General features: G+C 40.5%; 1 non-coding gene across 1 annotated transcript; it reads right to left on the bottom strand.

The window, feature by feature from the left end:
- Window positions 1-6174: 6174 nt before the first annotated feature.
- Window positions 6175-6365, bottom strand: LOC111828049. Its single transcript, XR_002831806.1, has one exon. It is a non-coding gene; the product is annotated as a U2 spliceosomal RNA (small nuclear RNA).
- Window positions 6366-8448: the final 2083 nt, after the last annotated feature.

Below are 8448 nucleotides of genomic sequence, written 5' to 3'. Positions count from 1 at the left end.
GGGTGTTTTTGCTTCTTCGTATTTCAAATCTTTGATTTGATTCTTGCGATCCTCTAGTCTGCTGTTGGAACTCTGTATAATATTCTTTATTTCTGTCAGTGTATGCTTAATTTCTAGTTGGTCCTTTTTCATATCTTTGAGGGTCTCACTAGATTTCTTGAGGGTTTCACTAAATTTATCGGCGGTTTCTAGAAAATTCTTGAAAAACCTTATGTGTGGTTTTTTAAAAAAATATATATTTTATTGATTTTTTACAGAGAGGAAGGGAGAGGGATAGAGTGAGAAACATCGATCATCTGCCTCCTGCATACCCCCCACTGGGGATGTGCCCGCAAGCAAAGGTACATGCCCTTGACCGGAATCGAACCTGGGACCCTTGAGTCCGAAGGCTGAAGCTCTATCCACTGAGCTAAACTGGCTAGGGTTGTTCATAGTATTTTTTAGATATCCTTTGTATTTCTGTGGGGTCTGTTATTTTGTCTCTTTCATTTCTGATTTTGTTTATTTGGGTCCTCTCTCTTTGCTTCTTGGTGAGCCTGGCTAGAGGTTCATCAATCTTGTTTATCCTTTCAAAGAACCAGCTCTTGGTTTCCATTGATCTTGTGTATTGTTATTTTTCTATGTCATTTATTTCTGATCTGATCTTTATTATCTCCTTCTTTCTGCTTGCTCTAAGCTTTTCTTGTTGCTCTCTTTCTAATTCTTTAAGTTGTAGCATTTGATAATTTATTACAAATTTTTCTTTTTCTTTTTCTTTTTTTTTGAGGTAGGTGTGTAGAGCTATATACTTTCCTCTCAGGACTGTTTTTACTGTGTCCCATAGATTTTGGATTGTTGTGTTTTCATTTCTTTATTTCCAGGATGTTTTTAATTTCTTCTTTGATCTCTTTGTTAACCTAATCATTGTTTAATAGCATGATATTCAGCTTCCAAGTGTTTGATTTTTTGATTGTTTTTATTGTAGTTTATTTATAATATTATGCTATTGTGATCTGAGAAGATACTTGATATGATTTCAATTTTCTTGAATTTGGAGAGAATTTTCCTGTGACCCAATATATGGTCTATCTTTGAAAATATCCCATGTGAACTTGAGAAGAACTTATATTCCATGGGTTTGGGGTGAAATGTTCTGAAGATGTCAATTAAGTCCATCTGATCTAGTGAGTCATTTAGGATTACTGTTTCTTTGCTGATTTTTTGTCTAGACGATTTATCCAGTAATGTTAGTGGGGTATTAAAGTCCCCTACTATGATTGTATTGTTTTCAATCTCTCCATTGATATCTTCCAGGAGTTTTTTTTTAATGTTTTTGGGTACTCCTGCATTGGGTGCATATATGTTTACCAGAGTTATATCCTCTCGTTGTATCGATCCCTTCAGTATTATGAAGTGGCCTTCCTTATCTCTTGTTATGGCCTTCACTTTGAGGTCTATTTTGTCAGATATAAGTATTGCTCCCACAGCTTTATTTATTTATTTATTTCCATTTGCCTGGAAGCTATTTTTCCATTCCTTCACTTTCAGTCTGTGTGAGTCCCTTGTTCTAAGGTGGGTCTCTTGTAGACAGCATATATATGGGTTATGTTTTCTTATCCATTCAGCCACTCAATGTCTTTTGATTGGACCATTTAGTCCATTTAAGTTTAACGTTATTATTGATAGGTACTTGTTTGTAGCCATTTTTATTTTTTGTGCCTGTGTTCCTTCTTCCTTTTTTCTTTTTTCTTTTTACACCAGTCCCTTTAGCATTTCTTGCATTGCTGGCTTAGTGGTGATAAACTCCCTTAGCCTTTTTTTTTTGTCTGTGAAGCTCCTTATTTCCCCTTCAATTATGAATGATAGTCTTGCTGGATAGAGTATTCTTGGTCCTTTGCTTTGCATCACTTTGTAAACTTCCTTCCATTTCTTTCTGGCCTGATGTGTTTCTGTTGAGAAATAAGTTGACAATCTAATGGGAGATCCCTTGTACATAACTTTCTCTCTCCTTAGAAAGCTTTAAGATTCTCTCTTTGTTCTGAATGTTTGGCAACGTAATTAATATGTGTCTTGGTTTGGGTCTTTTCAGGTTCATTTGGTTTGGGACTTTCTGTGCTTGTGTTACTTTTTATTCCACACATCAGGGAAGTTTTCTGACATTATTTCTTCAAATAGGTTTTATAACCCTTTTTCCTCTTCCTGTCGTTCTGGCACCCCTATTATTCATATGTTGCTTTGTTTCATGTTGTCCCAAAGCTCCCTTAGGTTCTCCTCCTGTCTTTTAATTTCTCTAATTGCAGTTCAGTTTGGGTGTGTTTTGCTTCCTTGTTTTTTAATTTGCCAATTCGGTCCTCCGCTTCTCCTAGTCTACTGTTGAAACTTTCTATAGTGTTTTTTTTTTTTTATTGCAGCTATACCACTCTTTATTTCTTCTTGATTCTTACATAAGTTGTTGATTTTTTCATCCACCAGGTTTATGAACTGTATGACCCTTATTCTGAATTCTTTTTCTGACATATTGCATGCCTCCGTTTCACTTAGCTCCTTTTCTGGTGATCTTCCTTTTCTTTCCTTTGGGTGTCTATTTGTCTCCCCATTTTTGCTCTCACTGAAGGATCTAGGTGTCGAGTCATGCAGGGGCTGCTCCTTGTGTGGAAGCGGCTCCTTGTGTGGCAGTTGCTCTTTGGGTGGGGGCGGGCTGCTCACGCTGCTGCTGCTCACATGGTTGTGGTGCCCTGGGCTAAAGTGTTGGGCTGGCCAGAGGGGAGCATGCTTCAGAACTCACAGGAGTCTGTGGCCAGGGTGGCTGGAGTCTTGGTGACCGTGGGACCACAGCCAAGGCAGCAGGTCCCTGGTGGGGGTGGCTGTAGAGTCCTGTTGGTGTCTGAGGGCACCCTGGGTGGAGGTGAGGCTGGGCTTCCAGTCACAACAGCTCTCCCCTTCAAGAAAATGTGGCCTCTGTGGTAGAGCCAGCCGCTCAGGACTGTCTGCAATGGTAGCAGAGGCTGCCCCCAAAGGTCCTGAGGGATCTAACTGTCCCTCACTCATGTACACACACACACACCCCACATGTCCATACACTCCCCTTTCGCTCTCTCACTCACTTACACTCTCTCCCTCACTGCCGCCATCTTCCTGTATCTGTAGTTGGGTCTGGAGCAGTGATGGCGAACCTATGACACACGAACTCATTTTTTTTGGTTGATTTTTCTTTGTTAAATGGCATTTAAATATATAAATAAATATCAAAATATAAGTCTTTGTTTTACTATAGTTGCAAATATCAAAAAATTTCTATATGTGACACGGCACCAGATTTAAGTTAGGGTTTTTCAAAATGCTGACATGCCGAGCTCAAAAGGTTCACCATCACTGGTCTGGAGTGTTATTGACCTGTTCGTGGATGGAGTCTCTTCTCCAAGTGTCTGGTTATGTGGCTCACTCTCTACCACATTGACCAAACAGGACAAAATGCAACTAGACAAGACATGACACAAAGGGAACAAAACACGAATGTACTCATGACAACGATAACCCCAATACAAGTGACCACCAGAGAAAAAAGAATTAGGGGAGAGAAAAGAGGGCACAAATGATATCAAGGAGAGAAAAATCGTAAGAGAGAAAAGAAAAAGAAGAAAAAGTAATAAAAAGGAAAAAAATATATATGGGTAGAAACACCACATAACAAACAGATAAACCAAAAAATGTAAATACCAAACACCCAGAAATGAGGGTGGGGGCAGAATCGGTAGAGGCCGAGCTTATATATAAAAAGTAGGTTAAGGAATTGGATGAATATTGGGAGGACCTCAGTTCAGTATAGAGGAAATAGAAAGAGGATGAATGGATAAGAAGAAAGAGAAAGTGAAAGAAGAAAAAACATTTAAAAAATATTTTATTGATTTTTATAGAGAAGAAGGGAGAGGGATAGAGAGTTAGAAACATCGTTGAGAGAGAAACATCAATCAGCTGCCTCCTGCACACTCCCTACTGGGTGTGTGCCCGCAACCAAGGTACATGCCCTTGGCCGGAATCAAACCTGGGACCCTTCAGTTCACAGGCTGATGCTCTATCCACTGAACCAAACTGGTTAGGGCAAAAAAAATTTTTAATTAATTAAAAATAGGATAAAATAAAAAAGTAAAACTAAAAATAGAAATAGAATGATGAAAAATAATGCAAGAAGAGATAAAAGTAAAGAAACAAACGAAAAAAGGAAATACAGAAAAAAGAGAGATAACAAAATAATCTATATATATAAAACCCTAATATGCAAATAGACTGAATGGCAGAACAACCAAACAACTAGTTGCTTTGCCGTGCGTTGACCACCAGGGGATGTGTGGAACATGGTGGGCGTCAGTGGCGGGCATCGGCAAGCAGGTGGCAGAGCGTAGAACGTGGCAAGTGATGGCTGTGGCGGGATGGTAGAGCAGGTAAGTGGGGGCACCAGACCAAGACAGGGCACTGCTCACTGTCATCGGGGCAAGCTTCTGGTGATTACTGAAAATTCTTTGCTCTCGCATGCTGCAGTCCTGCTTGGCACTTGCACCCACTGCTGGCGCCGGCCCCACTCACACTTGCTGCTGGTGCTGGCCCCAATTCCTCTTTGCCATCAGTGGGTGCGAGCAGCAGCAGTGGGAGCTGGGCTGCTGGCAGATAGGGGACCCTGGGCCACAGCGGGAGGGGCCGAGCGGGGGCGCAGAGGGTGGGTCAAGACCTGCCCCTGTGCTCACTGCAGCCTTGCGGCCCACAGTTTTTTTCAAGGTGCACAAATTCATGCACTGGGCCCCTAGGAATAAAATAAAAAATAAAATAAAATAAATATGAAAAAGTGAAGTGTCTGCCAAGTTTTAATGTCACATGGGGGCTGGTTTAAGATCCCATTCTTCTGTACTGTCTGCCGCTTCTCAGTTTTCTGTTAGATTGTTGAAGTTCCAAGTGGTCCACTGCTCCACTGTTCGTGTCAATCTCCACAGCCTTGACTTCCAGCTGGCGGGACCAGTCTTCCCACTTAGCCTGACTTCTGCTTTCAATCTTAATCTCTCAAGCAGCTGTTTCTGACAAGGCTATAGTTGGGGAGGTTGCCATATGGCTTCCCAGGACTGAAAGGCCCCTTTTCAGGCCAGTCCCTGAGGACTCTCAGGACTATTCAGATTTTTTTGTATTCTTTATAGCACTCTGGGTGTGGCTGTATTGGTCGCCTGGAGACTGCAGGGAGGGACTATCTCTTCAGAAGAAAATGACTGCCCAGGTCCAGCCTGTCAGGTATGTCTCAGTGCCAGACTCCTAGCCACCTCTCCCTGAGCTGCTCTTCTCCCCAGCCTCTCACCAGACTTCACAAATCCTCACCTCAGCCACAGGTGAGTGTTTTTATTTGAGGGGTCCTATGAACTGGGCTTAGTGAATAAAAGCAAAGACCAAAGAGGGGAAAGAGCTGCGCCACTGCGAACCCCTCTCCCCCCAGTGCGGCGTGGCTTAGGCAGTTGTTCAGGCTGCCCTCTCTGGGCTCAGCCTCTCGTGGCTGTGGCCTTAGATCTAGGATCCCTGCCGGCAGCAGCCCTGTGGACTCCTTTTCCACAGTCAGATGTTATGCCTGTCCCAAGGGACACAGCCTTGGTGCCGTGCGGCTTCCTTCTGACCCTCTGGGCTTTGAGGTCTCGCAATTCTCTCCAGCGCAGATCCCTGATTTTACCATTCTCCATGCATCCTTTGCCCTTCCTGGCTGTGAATTGTCCCACCAGCAGTGTCTACTTCGTCAATTTGGGGTGGATGTCATTCGATCTAGTTGCTCCCTCTATCTGCTCCGGGACAAATCTTGGGACACATTTGCCTATTCAGCCACCATTTTGTCCATATTATGCTTTGATTGGTTCAATGGCTGACTGGTTGACCGGACACTTAGCATATTAGGCTTTTATTATATAGGATTATATCAGTAGATGAGATACCTTCCTTCATCAGTTGCTCAAACTAGTCTACATCTAGTCCATCATCAATTTATATTAATTTTACCTTTAAAACATATAAATTCACCTATTTTCTTTCTAATTTTCATGTTACCACCCTAACATAAACCTCTATATTGTTGGAACTCCTGCTGTTGTCTCCTATATGATTTCTCTAATTCTGCTTTTGCTGTGCTCAAATCATTCTCTACTCAGAAACTGTAGTAAGGTTTGATTTTATTTCTTCCCATGCACCATTTCTGGAAGTACTGAAATACTAGTTCAATGCTCAGAGTGGATGGAGCAAGCTCCTGTTCCACCTCCCTGCTTCAAAAATCCATGTAATGTATTGTCCTTGGGTAAAAGATATATTAGATATTAAACTGAGAAGAACAGCTATTACACTTGACCATAGCCAAAAGGCTGAGAAGTGATGTGTAGTAAGCTTTTAAAGCATGAATTAGGTCATATATCACTTTCCTGCTTAAAACTATTTAATTTTACAATGGTATTTTGAATGAAATAAAACTTCTTAATGTGGCCTGTAAAGCCTTGATAATTTAGGCTCTATATTCCAATTTCTCTTCTCAGCCACACTGGCCTTACATTAATCCTAAAATATGCCATGTCTTTTCTTATCTTAAGGCTGAGGGTTTGTGCTGTTTCTTTTGCCTTGATTACTACAGTTAATTCTTCAAATATTGGCTTAAGTGTCAGTTCTGGAGAGAACCCTTCTCCAAATGATAGCATTTCCTCTGTCCCTATATAAATTAGGACCTATCTTTCCTATCACTCTTTCTTAAAACATCCTATTATTTTCCCTAATCACACCTTATCAAATTATCTGTCAGTATTTTTATTTGTATGTTTTCTCTTTTCAAACTGTAAGTTACATAAGCTAAGACGATGTCTCTCTTGTTTATCATTTTGTACATAGCTCCCAAGACAGTGCTTGCATATAGTGCTCAAGAAATACATTATTTGATTAATGAATGTAAGAATATAAGCCTGAACTAGTATAACATTGTGAATAGGAAGGCAGATATGAATAGCAAAGGCCTTGAAGAACTTGCAGTAGGTTGCTGTGATAGTTACTGGAGAGATCAGAAAATATTTTGGGTGAGTACACTAGCAATTATTTTGTTTGTTTTTTAATTTGTGGTAGCTCCCCACTATGTAGGAATGCTATATATCACACAATTCAGTGATGTACATAGCCTTTTCCCAGTATTTATGAAGAGGGCCAATTCTAAGGATTTAAACACTTCATTCTGGTAGAAATCCTGGAGAATTTCCTTTGTATAAGATCATCCAGGACTTTGGAAGACCACTCATTCATGAATTAGTGAAACAACCACTCTTACCGTTGAGTTACATGAATCCCTCACTGTTTTGAAGTCACAAGATTATGGGCTTAAATGCTTAGTACAATCATAAGTTCCTTATAAATTTGAGGAAAAAGTTAGGGAGATAACTATTTACCTACATTAAAACTTCAAACAAAAGAAGAACAAAGTTGGAGGAATCACAATACCAGATATCAAATAATACTACAAAGCCACTGTACTCAAAATAGCCTGGTACTGGCATAAGAACAGGCATGTAGATCAATGGAATAGAACAAAGAGCCCAGAAATTGACCCACGCCATTATGCTCAATTAATATTTGACAAAGGAGGAAAGAACCTACAATGGAGTCAAAATAGTCTCTTCAATAAATGGTGTTGGGGAAATTGGACAGGCACATGCAAAAAAAATGAAACTAGACCACAAACTTACACCATACACAAGAATAAAGTCAAAATGGATAAAAGACTTAAATGTAAGATGTGAAACCATAAAAAATCTTAGAAGAAACCATAGACAACAAAATCTCAGACATCTCTCATAGTAATATGTTTACCAATACATCTCCTAGGGCAGTGGTTGGCAAACTGCGGCTCGCGAGCCACATGCGGCTCTTTGGCCCCTTGAGTGTGGCTCTTCCACAAAATACCGACTTCTGCACATGGGCCACGAAGTTTCAATTGCACTGTACGTGCACGCCTGAACATGGTATTTTGTGGAAGAGCTACATTCAAGGGGCCAAAGAGCCGCATGTGGCTCGCAAGCTGCAGTTTGCCGACCACGGTCCTAGGGCAAAGGAAACTAAGGTGAAAATAAACAAATGGGACTACATGAAAATAAAAAGCTTCTGAACAACAAAAGAAACCATCAACAAAACAAAAAGTGAGTCCACTGCATGGGAGAACATATTTGCCAATGATACATCCTATAGGGGTTAATTTCCAAAATATACAGGGAACTCATACAACTTAACAAAATGAAGAAAAACAATTCAATTAAAAAGTGGGCAAAGGACCTAAATAGACAGTTCTCCAAAAAGGACATACAGATGGCCAAGAGACATATGAAAAAATGCTCAAAGTCACCAATCATCAAAGAGATTCAAATGAAAAAGACAATGAGGTATCACCTCACACCTGTCAGAATGGCTATCATTAACAAATCAACAAAT

This window comes from Myotis lucifugus, unplaced genomic scaffold (assembly GCF_000147115.1).
Source record: "Myotis lucifugus unplaced genomic scaffold, Myoluc2.0 scaffold_272, whole genome shotgun sequence".
NCBI classification, from domain to species: Eukaryota; Metazoa; Chordata; class Mammalia; order Chiroptera; family Vespertilionidae; genus Myotis; species Myotis lucifugus.
This window is presented reverse-complemented; position numbering and strand designations above follow the sequence as displayed.